Source organism: Bos taurus, chromosome 15 (genome assembly GCF_002263795.3).
Source record: "Bos taurus isolate L1 Dominette 01449 registration number 42190680 breed Hereford chromosome 15, ARS-UCD2.0, whole genome shotgun sequence".
Lineage (NCBI taxonomy): Eukaryota > Metazoa > Chordata > Mammalia > Artiodactyla > Bovidae > Bos > Bos taurus.
In genome coordinates this window covers 63,202,970-63,222,307 of record NC_037342.1, presented here as the reverse complement: position 1 = coordinate 63,222,307, position 19,338 = coordinate 63,202,970, and the positions used below count along the sequence as shown (strand labels likewise).

At 42.0% G+C, this 19,338-nt stretch overlaps 1 long non-coding RNA gene across 1 annotated transcript in view; it reads right to left on the bottom strand.

Moving 5' to 3' along the window:
* Positions 1–374: 374 nt before the first annotated feature.
* LOC112441650 (uncharacterized) overlaps positions 375–19,338 on the bottom strand; it is a 53,272-nt gene continuing 34,308 nt past the window's right edge. The window contains exons 3-4 of the long non-coding RNA XR_003029496.2: positions 6,278–6,440; positions 375–5,757 (exon numbers count right to left, since the gene is read on the bottom strand). This is a non-coding gene — a long non-coding RNA (uncharacterized lncRNA). The remainder of the gene's footprint in view (positions 5,758–6,277; positions 6,441–19,338) is intronic.

Below are 19,338 nucleotides of genomic sequence, written 5' to 3'. Positions count from 1 at the left end.
CATAAAAGCTTTAACAGACTTGTGCCTTAAAGAGTAAAAGAGACTTTCCTGACCTGAGAAGTGTAACAGGGATCCAAAAAGCATTGTTAACACATTATCCTCTAAGATAAAAATTATGGTATAAATTCCTCTGGATTAGAAGTGAAATGTGAAACAAATGCCTTCCATCAGATGCTAACAGACAACCAGTCTGAAGTGAATTCGAGTGTGAACTGCCAAGAGGGATCAGGAGGGGCACAGCAGGGTCCTTTGTCACAGTGCCCATCTCCTCTGTGACAATGTATATTCATTATAAGGACCCAAGGGAGGGGGATATTTTAAATTGTTGGAAATATGATATAACCTAAACCCTATTAGTATACAAAATTACCATCTAACAGTGAAACATATCATTGCTTTATTTATTCTTTGACTTTGCACCTAGCACATTTCATTAAATTAGAAACTCAGTACATGTTTCATTAAAATAGAAACAGATAGCACAAAGATATTATTGTATAGAGCAACCATTGTCACATCAGATAGGTCCCCCACCCTGTTTTACCCATTCTCTTGATGAAAAATGACTGATCTGAAGCAAAAATAAATTATCTATAGCAACACAGAAATATAAACAATATAATAATAAATAATTACAATTAATAGTATAATACTAAATATAATAATAATAAACAATGGGAGTACAGAAATTCTTTGTAAAATTTTTCTTTTATTATTGCTTTGTTTTCAAGTTACATCTTGAATCAGGGAGTATTATTGGGCTTTTGTTTACCATCATCCAAATATTTAAACAATTTTCCTTTCTCAGTAGGAAGCAGCAGAGTTTTTAGATAAGAATGTGGTTTCTGCAGTAGCCTGAGTCTGAATTCTTCACTTTATTAGACGTGACATTGGAGAAATTATTTAACTTCTCTATGTCTCCATTGTCTAATCTGTAAATCAGGGACATTATCTTTCTCATAGAGTTCTTACGTAGTAAAGTACATAAAACAGCATCTCACCTTTAATAAATGCTAAATTGCTGCTATTAGTCACTCACTAACGTGCTTTGGATTCATTTCTTCGTATTCATATAATAAACAATTCTATGAGGTAGTTATTATTCCGTTTTACTGGAAAAGACATTTACTCCTGGACCCACAGTTAAGCACATCCAATTCACGTCTTTAAGTCCCTGTGGCGTTTCTGATTTCTGGAGCCGATTCTGAGACACAGATCTTGGTAACCGGAAGTATAAGGGGCGTGCTCGGGGGCGACATCTGTTGGCCGAGGGAGCAGATGCACGATTATGCAGCACCTGTGGCCGCAGCCAAGGCCACCCTACAGGAGCTCCAGCACAGGCCTGGCCCACCAGCGTTAAACCTCAGTGGGGCAAGAGGTTGGCTGTTTGGCGGAATCTGCCGTCCTTGGATGTAGGCTGCTCCGAACAGGAGTGTGGGTTTGGGCAGAGCAGCTCTCTTCAGCCAAGGGCTATCTCCAGAGAGGGTCTCAGTTGAAGGGGCGAGCAGCAGCCAACACTTGTAGCAGCTGGGGGCGTAAGCACTTGGGTCTTCAGGGCAGGGATCTGAGCAGGGGGTCAGGAGGGCCACACCTCTTCCGTCTTTGGAGGGTGCCCAAGGTCGTCTCATTGCCCATGGCGGTTCTTTTGCCCAGAATCTCTCAGACCCCATTGGTGTTGGGGGAGTCTAGGAAGCATGTGGATGGACTGTCTTTGTGAACTCCACCAGGTGCTTGGTGACTTGAGATAGCACAGCTGCTGCCAACCAGCATCAGACCTGAGTAAACCACCCATAGGCCCTGGCTGCCCAAGTTCATAGTCTCCTTACAGCTGGCTATAGGACTGCTCATTTAAAAATGCTTAAGTAAAACAAATTTTAAAAAATCCAATCTTCGAGCAAGCACTTTTTATGGTGTTTATGTCATGATCCATAGGCTAGAACTACAGAATTTTAAAACCGGAAGGGGCCGGAGAGATCCCATTCCTCCATTTGGGTTGGGTTGGCGGGGAGTGATTTAGTCAAGGTCACACAGCAAGTTAACTGTTACACACAATGGGATTGGGACCATGAGCATGAAAATTGATATTCTCAAGTAGAGGTTAGCTGTTTGCCAAAGAAATTATAAAAACAAATTCTTGGCTGAAAACTTGAAAGGATAGGTTTGGAATGTTATCTTAATGCACACTACAATCTTGAAGTTTCTTGTCATATCCTAGATAAAGCACTGTGTTTATATTTTACCCATTTCCATGCAAAATGGCTTCTAAAATTAAATGCCAAGAATTCTCACTGACACTGTGTGGTTCACGTTTCATTGATTGTATTTTGTTATTTTACTATTTTACAATTAAAACCATCCTCTACTCCTAGCACTACAGTTTTTCTCTATGTAATTGATACAATACCATAAATACTATGTGGTATTGGCAATCTTTGAAGAATGAATTTTAAGTTTGAGAGTGGAGTCTTATCTTAAAATTACTTTCAGAAAACGTATCAGACACACAGAGCTGTCAGGTTTAAAACTGTACCACCAACTTTATGTTAACTTATTATCTCAATATTCTCTGGCTCATGGATACACTTACAATCACAAAGATTAGTGCTTAGCCAAAAAAAAAAAATTTTTTTTTAAGTTTTCATTACCTCCTCAGTACACTACCTGGTTGGAGTTAGACGTTTAAAAATCCCATATGATTGTTCAGCTCTTCAGCAATGTTAACCCTTAAATTTTCAGCAGAAAACCTACTGAACAGTATTTGATGACTAGGAATAGTAAGAGTTTAGAGTTGAGGTTCAGAGCACAGACTGCCAATCCATACTGCCTGAGGTCAAAGCCTAGTTCTACCAGCTGTGTAACTTTGGGCAGGTTATTTAACCTCTATAAAATGGGAATAATATTTGTACTTGGTTTTTGGGTTTCTTGTAAGGATTATATGAGATAATACATGTAAAGGGCCTAGAATGGTGCCTATATACAACAGTGCTCAGTTGATGCTCTGTCATTTAGAATTGCTTTTTATACTATAGAGGATTAAGCCTTTTAAAGGAAAGTTAAAGATGCAGATTTGAAGACTAGATACATCTAAGTGATCCGGTTCAGTTTTTGATGCTTACAATGGAGCTCCTAGGTGAAACAGAATTATAAGCCTCGTTAAGACTCTAAAGATTTATTCCACAGCCTGATGTACATAATTTATGAAGCAGTAAATTCCCAGCTTTTAACTGTAAGACATTTGATTCTGGAAATCCAAAAACCATGTTCTAATAGTGAGCTCTAAAAATCATTCTCAATGTAACTCCATGAAAGCAGTGACTGCCAACCTTGTTCACCAGTGCATGCCCAGCCTTTTACATACTGGCATTAGTACGAATTTAGTATGTGTAGAATGACTGACCAATTGACTATAAAAGGTAATGCCCTTTAATTCATAGAATTTTAGAGTTAGAGGGGGTCACCTGCTAATGGAGTCATAAATAAGGAATCTGAGGATAAATGACTTAGAACTAATTAAACAATTAGCTGTGTAGAAGCAGGATCCAAGATGTTGACTCCAAGCCTTGGACACTCAAACAAGTAATTTCCTTCTGCAGATTTTTGCTAAATGTATTCCTAGAAACACCAGTCTCTTGGGATAGTCACGGAGTAGAGTGGAAGGAGTTGTACTGTGGGCAAAACTTTGGGGAAGTGTGGGGTTAAACTAATTAAATTGTGAATTTCAGCATTCTGGAGAAGGTTTGGCTATAAAACCCCTTAGAAATGAGGATCTTTTGGAATTGATGGTCCATGAAACACATGGGAGAAGACTGGCCAGTAGGTTTCAATAAATACTGATCATGCCCTGACTACATGCATCATGATAGAAACTATACAAAAAGTTACGGCGAGTTAGACTCCAAAGAGGTCCTGGGGCATTTCTGGGAGTGGAGCAGGGTCAGAGAAGTGGCAAGGGCAAGAGACAATTATAAAAAGGCATGCATAATTTCAGTCTATGTCTGAATTTGGGAACAACCATGAGAAAGGCTCAAATAAAAATGCTACAGGGATTCAAAGTTGAGAGTGCCATGGAAGAAACAGCATTTGAGATGAATCTTGAAAGATGGATGTGAGTTTCTTCAGTAAATGTGTGCTAGTTTTTGTTTATCTGAAACGAACTTTATTTTACTCTCATTATGAAATGTGGCTTTTCTGGATGTGCAATGGATAGTTATTTCTCTTCAACACTTTGAATAATTATTCCACAGACTCCCTGCATCCACTATAACTCTTGATAAGCCTGACAGTCTAATTGTTAGTCCTTTGCAGTCCTTTTCTCTGCAGGTTGCTTTTAAGATTTTCTCAGTGTCTCTGGAGTTCCCCAGTTGCCTTATAACACATCTAAGGCATAAATTTCCTTTTTAATTTATCTTTCTAGGGATGTACTGTATTTCGAAAGCCTAGGTCTTTCTATTGGTTCTGAAAAATTCTCAGCTATCTTTGTTTCAGATATTATTATATTATCCAGCCTCTCTACTCTCTACTTTCAAACCTGCAATTAAAATTTTAATTATTAGGTTATTAAATTATTAGAACATCTCATTCTATCTTCCATATCTTTAAATTTCTTTTTTTTTTTTAAATTTTTTTGCCAAACATCAAAATGAATCAAAATAAATTTCTCTTTATTTTCCATTCCTTTTTTCCTGTGCTACATTTTGAATGTTTTCTTCAAATATTCTTGAATTCGCCAATTATCTCTTCAGATATTTAACATGTTCATTAAATGTTTACTTTCAACCATTTTATTTTGTCTCTTTTTTATTCTTTTCCAAATCATCTTTTGTTGTTTTCTTATCTTTGGTTTTCCACTTCTTATTTATTTAAATTTGTCAAATGTAGACATTCTATGTTAGTAAGTCAACAGAATGTAGTGGGAAGAGTGCAGACTCTAGAACCAACTGTCTGAATCCAGATTGTAGCTCTACCACTAAAGCTACCCAGGTGGTGCTAGTGGTAAAGAACCCACCTGCCAATGCAGGAGACATAAGAGACATGAGTTCGATCCCTGGGTCAGAAAGATCACCTGGAGCAGGGCATGGCAACCCACTTCAATATTCTTGCCTGCAGAATCCCATGGACAGATGGGTGGGCTACAGTCTATGGGGTTGCAAAGAGTTGGCCATGACTGAAGCGACTTAGCATACACACACCATTTAAGAAAAGTTGACCCGGAATAAATTACTTAGTCTCCCTGTGCCTCAGTTTTTTCCTTTATAAAATGGGGATAACAGTAGTACTTGCTTCATAGTGTTGTTATGGGAATTAAGTAAGTTAAAATTGGGAAAAAAACTTTACAACAGAGCTAGCACTTAACTGAAGAAGTGAAGTGAAGTTGCTCAGTCGTGTCCGACTCTTACCGACCCTATGGACTGTAGCCTACCAGGCTCCTCCATCTATGGGATTTTCCAGGCAAGGACACTGGAGTGGGGTGCCGTTTCCTTCTCCAGGAATCTTCCCAACCCAGGGATCGAACCTGGGCCTCCCGCATTGTAGACAGACGCTTTTACCGTCTGAGCCACCAGGGAAGCCAGCACTTAATAATTGCTCTAAACACGTTCATAAATGAAAATATACATCCAAATTTCTCGGGGTCTAAACTAGATGCTTGTTTTTCCAGTGACTCACTCTCTCTTGGTGGTCTGCCTCCTTCTGTGCTTGGTGATCTTGGATTCAAACTCATACCTGGTGACTCTTGGCTTTCCCACTGAGTATTTGATTCTGTTGGGAACAGAAGGAAAACACCAACCTGAGAACATACTTCACCCTTTTTAGAGGGTCCTGGCCTAAGGAGGAAGTGTCAGGCTCTTGGCTTCCCGTTCTTCTGATACTTTCGGGTTCATGCTGTGCCGCAATGGTTCCAGCCCTTAGGATAACCCAGTATTCTTATTTTCTTAGCCCTCTTGGTTCCCAGTTCTGGTTTCAGCTCATATTTGAGGATAAGAGCTGTCCCTGGACAATGACTTTACTACTTACAAGCCCAACAGTCCATTTAAAAAGTGATCCAGGAAATTCCCTGGTGGTCCAATAATTAGCACAGCACTTTCACTGCCATGGCCTGAGTTCATTCTCTGGTTGGGAAACTGAGATCCTGCAAGCCATGTAGCAAAGAAAAACAACAACAACAACAGAGAAACAAACAAAAAATCCAGTTCTTTTGTACTTGGAAGGGCTTCTGAGTATCTAGTTATCTATACTGCCAGAAATTACCTCCTGCTTCGAATCAGTCAGCATAGGTTACCTTATGCGGCAGCAAAAAACAATCTCCGGTGGCTTAGAAAAACAAAGGTTTGTTTCTTTTTATGCTACACATCCATCCCAAGTCAGTCCCGTCTCTGCTCCATGGGATCCGTACTCAGGGATTCAGACTGATGGGGCTTTGATTCTCTGGAAGAACATCAATCCTGTAATGGGAGCGAGAAAATACGGTGACTCATACTCCGGTTGTTATGGGCTTCCATCTGGAAGTGACCCACATCATTCACTTTTAATTAGTCAAGGCAAGTTCCCCCCGGCCACACCTAACTCCAAGGAGGTGCCTAGGAAGGAGAACTGGAAATATCAGTGAACATCACTCACAATTACTACACGCTTTTTACACCTAATATTATAAACATCCTTATCATACGGGCTGCCCTGGTGGCTTAGTGGTAAAGAATCCATCTGCAATGCAGGAGACATGGGTTCAATCCCTGGGTCAGGAAGATCCCTTGGAGAAGGAAATGGCAACCCACTCCAGTATTCTTGCCTGGAAAATCCTGTGGAAGAGAAGCCTGGTGGGCTACAGTCCATGGGGTAGCAAAGAGTCAGGACACAACTTAGCAACTGGCCAACAAGAGTTCTTATATGGATCTGCTAACTAATCTTTAAAAATATTATTATGAAGCTCTGCAACTAAAGAATGTAAAAATATTATAATGTGTGTGTGCTCAGTCACTCAGTCCTGTCCAATTCTTTGCAACCCCATGGATTGTAGCCCACCAGGCTTCTCTATCCATGGGATTTCCCAGGCAAGAATACTGAAGTGGGTTGCCATGCCCTCTTCCAGGGGATCTTCCAGACCCAGAGATCGAACCCACGTCTTCTGCATTGGCAGGCAGATTCTTTACCACTGACCCACCAGGGAAGCCCCAAACATAACATTTATTTTAAAGAGATGATGAAGGATGTTCTGGAGAGAGAGGGCAGAGGGAGGATGTCTTTGAGAACTGATGAGTCTGCAAGAAGAAATTCCCTGTCAGGAAAAAGTGCAGAATCATCTAGAGGGGATTCATCCTCTGCCTCCTGGCAGGGTCTGGAAGGTCAGCATCTGGTGGGGAGGGGCTGCACATGTTCCCAGGGAGGCTGGACCCCAGCTCCCCTGGAGTCCCTCCTGAGCCCCAGGGGAAGTACAGAAGTACCTGGTCGGCCTGGATCAGAGGGCAGGGATTTGACTTATCAGCAATTAGAGCAGGTCTTAGCATGTGGTTAGGTGTTCAATAAATATTTGTTAAGTAAATGAATGATGATGATAAGGTCAGGCCTTGGTGTTGCATAAAAACCTGGACTTCTGCATGAGCCTGTGGATTGCAGAGAGGGAGGTGGCTACCTTTCTCATAGACTAGGCAGGATGGGGACTTGGAGTTAGAATTAGGCTGATTTGGCTTCCCCAGTGGGTTAGCCCTAAAGAATCTGCCTGCAATGCAGGAGATGTAGGAGACGTGGGTTTGATCCCTGGGTTGGGAAGATCCCCTGGAGGAGGAAATAGCAACCTACTCCAGTATTCTTGCCTGAAAAATTCCACGGACAGCAGAGCCTGGAGGGCTACAGTCCATGGGGTTGCAGAGTTGGACACGACTGAAGGACTGAGCACAAGCATGAAGGAAAATAATAGCAACATCTTGCACACTTGTTAGGCATTTTTTAAAACTATTTCCCTGAATCCTTTGTAATGTGTTATGTAATATATCATATTTGTAAATGTAACTTATTTGCAAATAAACGATAGATATTTATTGACTACTGGATAAAGAATTTTCAGCACATTACTCATGAACAGGGTGAAGTGAAGTGAAGTGAAAGTTGTTCAGTCATGTCTGACTCTTTGTGACCCCATGGACTATACAGTCCATGGAATTCACCAGGCCAGAATACTGGAGTGGGTAGCCGTTCCCTTCTCCAGGGGATCTTCCCAACCTAGGAATTGAACCCAGGTCTCCCACATTGCAGGTGGATTCTTTACCAGTTGAGCCACCAGGGAAGCCCCACTCACGAACAGGGTAAGAGCTGTAATTCTCAAAGTGAAGGTACAAAGCTTCAGACATGCTTCCCAAGGGCAGCCTTGGGTGTGAGTCTAGTCTGTGGTAAACCAACAGGCGCCCCGCTGGTCTTACCCAGGCTTTGAGGCCTCAGGTCGCAGTAGAGAGGGTTAGGGGATGAATATAGCAAACCTGGGTTCTACTCTTAGCCCTGCCACTACATTGTCTCAGGTAAATCCTTCCATCTCTTCTGTAAAACAAGTGTTGGGTTCAATGGTCCCTAAGACAAGTTTGAAGTTCAGCCTATATGCACTGGGTCTGGCCATTCCAATCATCCCCAACTGGCTCAGGTATCTACTATCCACTGCTTAAATGTTTTGAATGTCATCCCTACTCTCAAGTCTTTGCCATGTGAGGACAAGTTTCTCTCAGGTTTGCAGCAGACAGAGGTAACCTGGCTTGTCAGAAACAGAAGAATCGCAGGAACCCATCCAAAACATTAGCTTATCCTGATTATAAATATTACTCCTGATGATTCCAGGAGCAATTGCTACGTGTCATATAAAACTGACTTCTTATCACTGACTCTGTGCTTCAATTTTCCATTCTCTAACCTCCTCTAAATTTTTTCTTTCTCCCTTTACTATAAAGTAATATTTTCCTTGGCTTCAAAATATGTGACACCTTCCCCATAGTTGTGGAAATAATGGGAGGCTTGAGCCCAGAGCATCTGAGGTTCTCTCATGGAGCCTCACTGTTGCCCCTTGGGAGAAATCAAAACACGAAAAGAAGGCGCTGCTGTAGCCAGACAGCCAAAGAGTAGTTTGCATTCTTTCATCTCCCCGTATCTTTGCCAATATTGTTTCCTCTGCCTGAAAAGTCCTCTCTACACCCTTTCTTCGGGTAAGTTTCTATCCACTCTTCAATGTCCTCAGTCTATGGTTATTTTTTCCATAACATTTGCATACCTTGATATTACAGAACTTAGCACTCTGTAGTATAAGTACTATTTGTAAGTCAACTTCCCAACTTGGAGAATCTACACCGTCTGGAAAACCTGTGTTCATTTTTTTTAATTTTTTTTTTAATTGGAGGATAGTTACTTTACAAGTTTTGTTGCTTTCTGCCATACAACAATGTGAATCAGCCATAAATATATTTGTGTGTGTGTGTGTGTCTGTGTATCTCCTCCCTCTTGAGCCTCCCCCACCACCCAACCCATCCCTCTCTTCTTCACAGAGCTCTGGGCTGGGCTCCCTATGTTATATAGCAGCCATCTATTTTTTAAAAATTTACTTATTGTACATATTTTGGGCTGTGCTGGGTCCTCATTGCTGCGTGGGCTTTTCTGTGGCTGTGGTGAGAGTTCCTCTCTGGTTGCAGTGCATGGGCCTCTCACTGTGGTGGTTGCTCTTGTGGAGCACGGGCTGTAGGGTATGCGAGCTTAAGCAGTTGCTGCATGTGGACTCGGTAGCTGTGGCTCCCAGGCTCTAGCACACAGGCTCAATAGTTGTAGTGCTCAGGCCTAGTGCTCAGCAGCGGGTGAGGTCTTCCTGGATCAGGGATGAAACCCGAGTCTCCTGCGCTGGCAAGCAGATTCTTTCCCACTTAGCCCCCAGGGAAGCTCCTGCTCTCTCTTTCACACACAGCAATGCTACTCTCACAATTTGTCCCATCCTCTTCTTCCCCCTCTGTGTTCACAAACTCATTCTCTACATCTGCATCTTTATTCCTCCCCTGAAAATAGGTTCATTGGTACCATTTTTCTAGATTCCATATATGTGCGTTAATATGCAATATTTCGGAGAAGGCAATGGCACCCCACTCCAGTACTCTTGCCTGGAAAATCCCATGGATGGAGGAGCCTGGTGGGCTGAAGTCCATGGGGTTGCTGAGAGTCGGACGTGACTGAGCGACTTCACTTTCACTTTTCACTTTCATGCATTGGAGAAGGAAATGGTAACCCACTCCAGTGTTCTTGCCTGGAGAATCCCAGGGATGGGGAGCCTGGTGGGCTGCTGTCTACGGGGTTGCACAGAGTCAGACACGACTGAAGAGACTTAGCAGCAGCAGCAGCAGCATGCAATATTTACTTTTCTCTTTCTGACTTCATTCTGTATAACAGGCTCCAGGTTCATCCACCTCAGTTCAACTGACTCACATTCGTTCCTTTTTATGATTGAATAATATTCCGTTGTATACATGTACCACAACTTCTCTATCCATTCATCTGTTGATGGACATCTAGTTTGTTTTCATGTTCTGGCTATTGTAAAGAGTGCTGTAATGAACATCGGGATACATGTGAAAATCTGTGTTCTAATATCTAGCATGATACTCTCCCTTTTATTTCTTTACAGTAGACACAGTCTTATCACCTATGCTCCTTTGGTCAGCCAGTCCGGGTCATAACATTGCCAGAACACAAAAGCAATGGCAGAAAGGGAGCCCAGAACAGAATACGCAACATACACTGCAGGACCCGTGCAACTCAGCTCACCAGCTGGAAGCAGCCACAGTACTGTGTTAAGAACGCTCAGAAAAGCTCCTTTGCTCTAGATCTCATTGGCTGACAGCAACTGATGACCCTCAAAAACTGGGACACCCACTGCAATTTTATTTTGGAAAATATCTCAGATATAAGTAGTGTTATAATGAATTGGTTTTGAAGGGGGTACTACTAAATATTAAAATTATTTCCTGGTATTTGATCCTCAGAGGTTCTATACCTGTCAACAGTAAATCTCCTTTATTTAAATTACCTTGACAGGCTTTTTGTTCCTGTGCCATCAGGCAGTCCTGTGCAAACAGTATGCCACCTGTATTAGTGTTCTCCAGAGAGGACCAAAAAGATGTCCGTGTATACACAGAAAGAGATTGTAATGAATAGGCTCACATGATTATGAAGACTGGCAAGTCCAAAGTCTGCAGGGGTGGTAGGCCATATGCTGGAGACCCAGGGAAGAACTGCAGTTTGAGTCCAAAGGCAGTCTGGTAGCAGAATTCCATCTTCCTTGGGCAAGGTCAGTCTTTTCTCTATTGAGACCTTCAACTCAGTGGTACAGACCCATGTAATCTTTTTTGAGACCTACCCACGTTATAAAGGGTTAGCTGCTTTATTCAAAGATTTAAATATTAATCTCAGTTCAGTTCAGTTACTCAGTCATTTCAGACTCTTTGCGACCCCATGAATTGCAGCACGCCAGGCCTCCCTGTCCATCACAAACTCCCAGAGTTCACCCAGACTCACATCCATCGAGTCAGTGATGCCATCCAGCCATCTCATTCTCTGGCGTCCCCTTCTCCTCCTGCCCCCAATCCCTCCCAGCATCAGAGTCTTTTCCAATGAGTCAGCTCTTCGCATGAGGTGGCCAAAGTACTGGAGTTTCAGCTTTAGCATCATTCCTTCCAAAGAAATCCCAGGGCTGATCTCCTTCACAATGGACTGGTTGGATCTCCTTGCAGTCCAGGGACTCTCAAGAGTCTTCTCCAACACCACAGTTCAAAAGCATCAATTCTTTGGCGCTCAGCCTTCTTCACAGTCCAACTCTCACATCCATACATGACCACAGGAAAAACCATAGCCTTGACTAGACGGACCTTTGTTGGCAAACTAATGTCTCTGCTTTTGAATATGCTATCTAGGTTGGTCATAACTTTCCTTCCAAGGAGTAAGCATCTTTTAATTTCATGGCTGCAATCACTATCTGCAGTGATTTTGGAGCCCAGAAAAATAAAGTCTGACACTGTTTCCACTGTTTCCCCATCTATTTCCCATGAAGTGATGGGACCGGATGCCATGATCTTCATTTTCTGAATGTTGAGCTTTAAGCCAACTTTTTCACTCTCCACTTTCACTTTCACAAGAGGCTTTTTAGTTCCTCTTCACTTTCTGCCATAAGGGCGGTGTCATCTGCATATCTGAGGTTATTGATATTTCTCCCGGCAATCTTGATTCCAGCTTGTGTTTCTTCCAGTCCAGCGTTTCTCATGATGTACTCTGCATATAAATTAAATAAGCAGGATGACAATATACAACCTTGACGTACTCCTTTTCCTATTTGGAACCAGTCTGTTGTTCCATGTCCAGTTCTAACTGTTGCTTCCTGATCTGCATATAGGTTTCTCAAGAGGCAGATCAGGTGGTCTGGTATTCCCATCTCTTTCAGAATTTTCCACAGTTTATTGTGATCCACACAGTCAAAGGCTTTGGCATAGTCAATAAAGCAGAAATAGATGTTTTTCTGGAACTCTCTTGCTCTTTCCATGTCACAGAAACATCTAGAATGATGTTGACCAAATATCTAGGTACTGTGGCCTAACCAAGTTGACACAGAAAATTAACCATCACACCCCCTCACATTCAATCGTTAGCAATGTGCCTTGAGGACCACATTGCCTATGACTGAAGCCACATCCAGGCTTAACAGGAAAGCACACTCTTATAAACTAGTGATGTCTGCTCTGAGCACAGAAGGGAAGAGAGGCAGCCTGGGTCATATATTTCCTATTCCTACAACAGAAGTTTGGTTTGTATTTACTGAATGAGCAAGTGACAAATCTTGTCCATTTTGCCATTCAACCTCGGACAAGCCTTGATTCAAGATGTGTTTAAATTGAATTGTTTGACATTAATCAGGCAAGCTGACCAAATTCTCATGCTCCCTGTGTATATGCACAAGAATGCTCCCAGCAGCTTCATTATCAACATCTCCAAACTAGAAATAACCCAGAGAGTTCATCAATGGTACATGGCTAAATGAAAAATATTGTGCTATAATAAACACGAACTATAACTACATACAACCTGGATGACTCTTACAAACACGAGGTTGAGCAAAAGAACAAAAAGAGCAAGGCCTTAATTCCATTTATCAAGTTCCAACACATAAAATTAAACTCTGTTCTATGTAGATGCATACTTAGGTGCTAAATAATTGTCTTAAAAAACAAAGCTATGATTCCCATAAAATGTCTGATAGTGGTTATCTCTAGAAGCATAAGAGATGCTATGAGGAGAGAATTCACAATATTACACTTCTTGATTTGGGTTTTAACTTTAAAACAACATGTTAAAATGCTTTTTTGTATGAGTGTTAAACATTCAAAAAGTTTTATTCTTCCACCTAGGGTTCCCTTATGCCAATTCCTAAAAAAAAAAAAAAAAAGAAGAAGAAAAAGAAACAGGCTGGTGTAGAATTAAAAGAAAACTCAGCTACAATTAGTGGCAGTTCAGGCCTATAGGGGGCGCTCTCATGCCCTCCAGGGATCCTTAATTACCTCAAACAGGAAGAGACTACCCTTATAGCTCTCCTACATCTCCCACAGGCAAGTGTTGCCTACTTCACTGTCCAACGGGAAGGAAAAAACCTCTCTCCCTGAAGGATTGTGCAGCCAATCCCAGACTGGAGCAGTCCAACCAATGAGAAGCTTCCACGCTTTGACTCCCAGCTTCCTCCCTCCCAAGTCTCCCCTTTCCCCTATAAAAGCTAGTTTCCCTTCTTTGTTCCCTGGGTTTGCCTACGGTCTTCCACAATTTAATACTCTGAGTTGCAATTCCTCTGGCTATTACCGAAAAAACTCACTTTTGCTGATAAAATAACTGGTGAAAAGTGAAAGTCGCTCAGTCATGTCCGACTCTTTGTGACCCATGGACTATACAGTCCTTGGAATTCTCCAGGCCAGGATACTGGAGTGGGTAGCCTTTCCCTTCTCCAGAGGATCTTTCCAACCCAGGGATTGAACCCAGGTCTTCCGCATTGCAGGAGGATTCTCTACCAGCTAAACCACCAGGGAAGCCCCAAATAACTGGTGCTATTATATTATTAAAGCTGACACAGGGAACCCCAAGAAGCTGACCCAATCCCTGTTTAGCCCCTGGCCAAAGAGACCAGTGCATTCACTCTCCAAACTACTTCCCCACTGGTGTCTACTATAGAGCTTTTTCTGTTTTGCTTCTTTCCCCAGAACAGATGTCTCCATTTTAGTAATGATTAGATTTACAATATAACAAATTCAACAGTTGAAAGTCCTAAAATTCATCCTCAGTGAAACTTGCAAAGCAGCTGCAAAAAAGATGAATGTCACTCATGGGATCAAAAGCCTAGAAGGATTTCGTGGAAAAGTTTAGCAATATGTGCATGCATGGCCTATTCTAAGCTGAAGGCTCTGTCAAAGGATAGTGGCCCCCTATCTCACCATGAGCTGAAAGTGCCTGGGATAACTGCCCTTTGGAAAGCTGCTGGTTCCTATGCAGAAATCTTGCTACAAAGGACAGGTTCTCATGATCCACCTTCTAGGATCCTAGGCTGAAAATTCAGAGTTGAGCTTCCAGAAAGTTAGAGAAAAGGCAAGGTGATTTTAAGGGCAGGTGCTTGAGGTTTACTTTCTTCATAGCTTTCAGTACTTAGAAACTTGCCGTTAAATATGCTTTCTTCCCTCTGGAAAACAGATTTCCCCTCTCTCTCACCTCTGCCTGGGGAATAACAAATTTCATATGGAAACCTGAAAACCCAAAGAGAAATATGCAATGCTTCAGACACCTCGTGTCGGACTGGCTGTCACAGACCCTGGTTTGGGTCAGGCTGTTTAAGCTTCTTTGGAACAAGCATTTATCTACTGCGGGGTCATTTTATAGATCCATTAAATCTACATTTTCTCTTGGGCTCCTTTCCTCAGCTCCCCTCAACCCTGCTCTAGTCACACACTCTAAAAACCCCCTTAAGCCCCAGAAATAAATCTCTATAAACTGCCAAGCGTTCAATCAGGCTTTTACTGTATCTCTTTGCAATTAGAATAAATTTACTGCTTGGAGAGATGGGGGGAAATATGCAAGGTACTCCTTGGATAAATACACCGCAGTGAGAAAAGTAGAGACTCTGTGAAAGTTATCTCGGTGAATTCAACAAGAATCAAGGTCACTGGAGCTGCTACATACCAGGGAATGTTAATTAATGGGCCTGCAGCTGGTGGTACCACTTGGCTGCTCTGCTCCAGCTGCTTGCTCCATATTTCTCTCGTTTGTAGGACCATTCTTGGATCAAATCCCATCTCTTTTTTTCCTCCAAGTACAAAAAGTACATAAGTCTATCCTGGAAGGATGCCAGCCTTTCAGAGAACTGAGTAAAGTGTTGTTTCTTGGCTATTTTTATCTCCTTTTTAAAAGAGAGGTCATGCTATCACCTCTGGAGCTGGATTACTTGTAATCGGGCGTTCAAGCTGTGGTCTGAGGTCACCACTCTGGCACCATCCACGCGGAGGTGTCCTGAAGTTGGAGAGCAGCGACCGGCACTTGTAACTTCCCCTCAAACAAAAGCGGAAAGCACCTGAAAAGATGCACCTATCTCCTTCACTGCACAGTCTGCATTTTAAGCCAGGCTGAAGGCAAGGTGAAAATACAACCCAAGGCACTCGATGTTTCTGAGATGAAGAGGGAGAGAGAAAGAAACAGGAGAAAAAGAAGAGAGTGACAGAAGAGGCAGAAAGTATTTCCAGGGTAGTTAATATCATTTGAATCTGCTGGGAAGCCTTAAATGAGACCAGGCATGTAAACCACTTAGCTGGACACAGGCAGCTATTGTTAATTAAAATAACAGTTCAGATTTGAGGTAGAACAGACGTGTTCAACACGAACTAGGGGCTGCACTGGCTTGGGACTGTATTTAGGCAGTGCGTTATTCTGGTTAAACCTGGACTTTGGAGTCAGAAAGATCTGGTTTGGAGTCCCTGCTCAACCATTTAAGCCTCTGCGTGTCACTTGAGTGCTTAGTTATTTCTTTAGACCTCAACTTTCTCATCTGTATAATGGGGCTAATAATAGTATCTGCCTCAAGGCTGCTGAGCAGATCTCATGAAATACAGCATGTGGGACCTTTGGCACAGTGCTTGGTACGTGTTAATCTCAATGAATACTCATTGTGGTAATTGGGGCGTTTATGACTGTTTTCATAGGTCAGAAAGGGAAGAATTACAAAAAGTGTTTCAGGAAAACAGTTTGCCTCTCCTGGCAGGTGAAGATGGCTTAAGAAGAGCAGTTTTTCCAAAGCAGTGAAAATGGTCCTGCTAGCCTCTATTGCAGCCCGGCTTGTTTTTCTTCTCATTTGGAAACTTTCTTTCCTTCAGTGTTACACAGTGAGGAGACTGGGCGTTCTTCCCACAATGACAGACATGCAAATCTCGCCCAGAAATAACAGGGAAAATGCCTGACTCTGCTTCTTGAAGGAATTCTCCAGGTAGCCATTAGCCATAAACTCCAGGCTCAGGGCCCTGGAGATGGCTGCGCCCACTCCCCCCAAGCCAGGCGGGCTGTCTTCAACTTGGGCCGGCTCCTTTATGAGAAAGACCAGCTTTACTGAGCTTTACTTTTTAAAGGGGGGGAAAAAAAGAACATTCTAAAAAATTAGGAACTGTTCTCCATTACTACTTCCAAACTGTAAAATGATATTTGGGTCTTTTAAAAGACTTGGGAAATTTACTGAAATTAAGGAATATGGATTTAAAGGGAACCTTGGGGGATTAGATTTTTTTCTTCTCTTTGAAGCATTTGAAACAACTTTAATCTGCTTTCAGAGTGCTATGCAATTTGGCATGGCATTCTGGGAGAGTGTTGTTGCGTTCTTCCTGGAACTGATACTTTTGTGCCCCTTTTAAAACCCATTTAGAGAAATATTTAGAGTATAAAAAAACACTTGAATTTAAAGAACAAGACTATTCAAGGTAAAGGAATGGCTTCTAAGATGCTTCAAAGAAAATTTTAAATTTCTATTTTGGGCAAAAGAAAATCCGACAGAAACCTAGCTGGATATGCAGCCTCGAAGATATAACTAATTCATATAGAATTTCCTGGTTGTTGGTCCTCTTATGTAATTATATAATAAATAATATGTACTTTACAAAATGCAGAACATTGTATACACACTCATGTAACAGCAGTGCTATAGAAGGCAAGTTTTATAATTTTTATTTTATTGACAAGGAAACTGAGGCTCAGGGAGTTCAAATTTTGCTTAAAGAAAATGTTGGGTTGGCCAGTAAGTTCATTCAGGTTTTTCATAAGTTATTACAGAATCCAAGTGAATTTTTTGGCCAACCCAATATATTAATAGTATGCCGAGAACTTCAACTTGGGACTCTAGGTTTTAATCCCAATATTTTTTCCATCACCCTGCCATGTGGTCTAGGCAGCCCCAGTCAACCTTGGATGGCTGTTTCCTGGTCTGTGAGATGAGAATAATCCCTCTTTAGCTTGCTTTCAGGGACTGGTGGATAGATTTTCCAGGGCCAAGTCCACCTATGATGTGACCAAGAAACAGTGAATGATACACCTGAACGAAATACAATTGGCCTTCGTTATCCGTGGGGATTTGGTGCCAGGAGCCTCTGCAGAAGCCAAAATCAGCGGATGCTCAAGCCCCTTATATTAAACAGTGTAATAACTCAGCCGGAGTTATTGAGAGGTTTCCCATTCACGGACAGGAAGGGCAGACTGCTGAGCCCAGAGAAATATTGCTAACACCCTGTTACCCCAGGAATGCTCCAGAGCTCTGCAGAAGATAGACTCTGAAGCTTTAAAATGACATTGGTTTCAAAGGACAAGTGCAGAATAGTTACAAAACTCGTAGGGGACCTGGAAGCTGTGAGTAATTGTGAATCGCTCATGATCCCAGGGGCTGGAGAACCCGCAGAAGGGGCAAATAGGAAAGTGAGGGCACAGACTTGTCCGTCTGGGGCCTTAATTCCCTGAAGCCATAAAAGAGATAAGTGTATTATCAAAAGGAGTGGAAACTCAACAGCTATGCGATCCTAGAAGAATGTACGGTTTTAAAATGTCTAGGAAAATAAGATATTTCTCCTATTTATTCAGTTATTGCAAAAGTATATCTATTGTCAACATAATTGATAGAGAAGTGTAGCATGAGAAAGTGACATTTCTCCTTTCATCTGCTCCTCCCCTAACTCACCCACTAAACTTCACCAGCTCCCAGTCACGTACTCCGCGTCTCCTATAGTTTTTCCCTTTAATACTGTGTGTGTGTGTATTCAGGCGCATGTTATACAGATTCACATATGTGTTTTCAAGCCGAGTCTCACTGCACCTAGTTTTGCAACTTGCCTTTTTCTAACTTTATAATGTATCATAGATACTTGCTCCAACCGACCTCTCATTCCCTCCCCCCAGCTTTACTGAGATACACTTGACAAATCAGAGTGGTATGTATCTGAGGGGCTCAATATGATGATTTGGTGTTTATATATACATTGTGAAATGGTTACCATAACTGAGCTAGTTAACATGTCCATTACCTTACATAGTTAGCATATTTTTCTATGTGGTGGAAAGCTCTACTCTCTCAGCAAACTTCAAGAATACAATACAGTAACTAGAGTTACCATGCTGTCCGTTAGATCTCCAGGACTTATGCATCATGCAGGACTGAATCTTTGTGCATTTTGATGACTATCTCCCCATTTCCTTCAAACTCCAACCTTAGGCAACCACCACTTTAAAATTTCTGCTTTTATGAGTTCAGCTTTTTTAGAGGCCTCCCTCTATTCTTTTTAAAGCCTGGAGAGGGTTCTATCGTATGGCTATTCCATAGTTTACTTAACCCCCTTTCCATGGATGGAGATATAGGCAACTGCTGTGCTTTTTTTCCCGTTAACTATTACAAATAATGCTTCAGCATATAACAGTGAGGGGTTCCCCGGTGGCTCAGGGGTAAAGAAACCGCCTGCAATGCAGGAGCCGAAGGAGCCATGGGTTTGATCGCTGGGTCAGGAAGATCCCCTGGAGGAGGGCATGGCAACTTATTCCAATATTCCTGCCTGAAGAATCGCATGGACAGAGGAGCCTGGCAGACTACAGTCCATAAGGTCACAAAGAGTCAGGCACAACTGAAGCAACTTAGCATGCACACATAAAATGATGGTTTATTAACATAAAAGAAAACACTCTAGGGATAAATGGGCTAGGGCAAATTTGGGAAGATAGTTCATAACAAAACTCTTACTGTTTGAGCCCAGTGTGGGAAATCAGAGGTGAGCAGAACCTTCTCAGTTTAGCTCT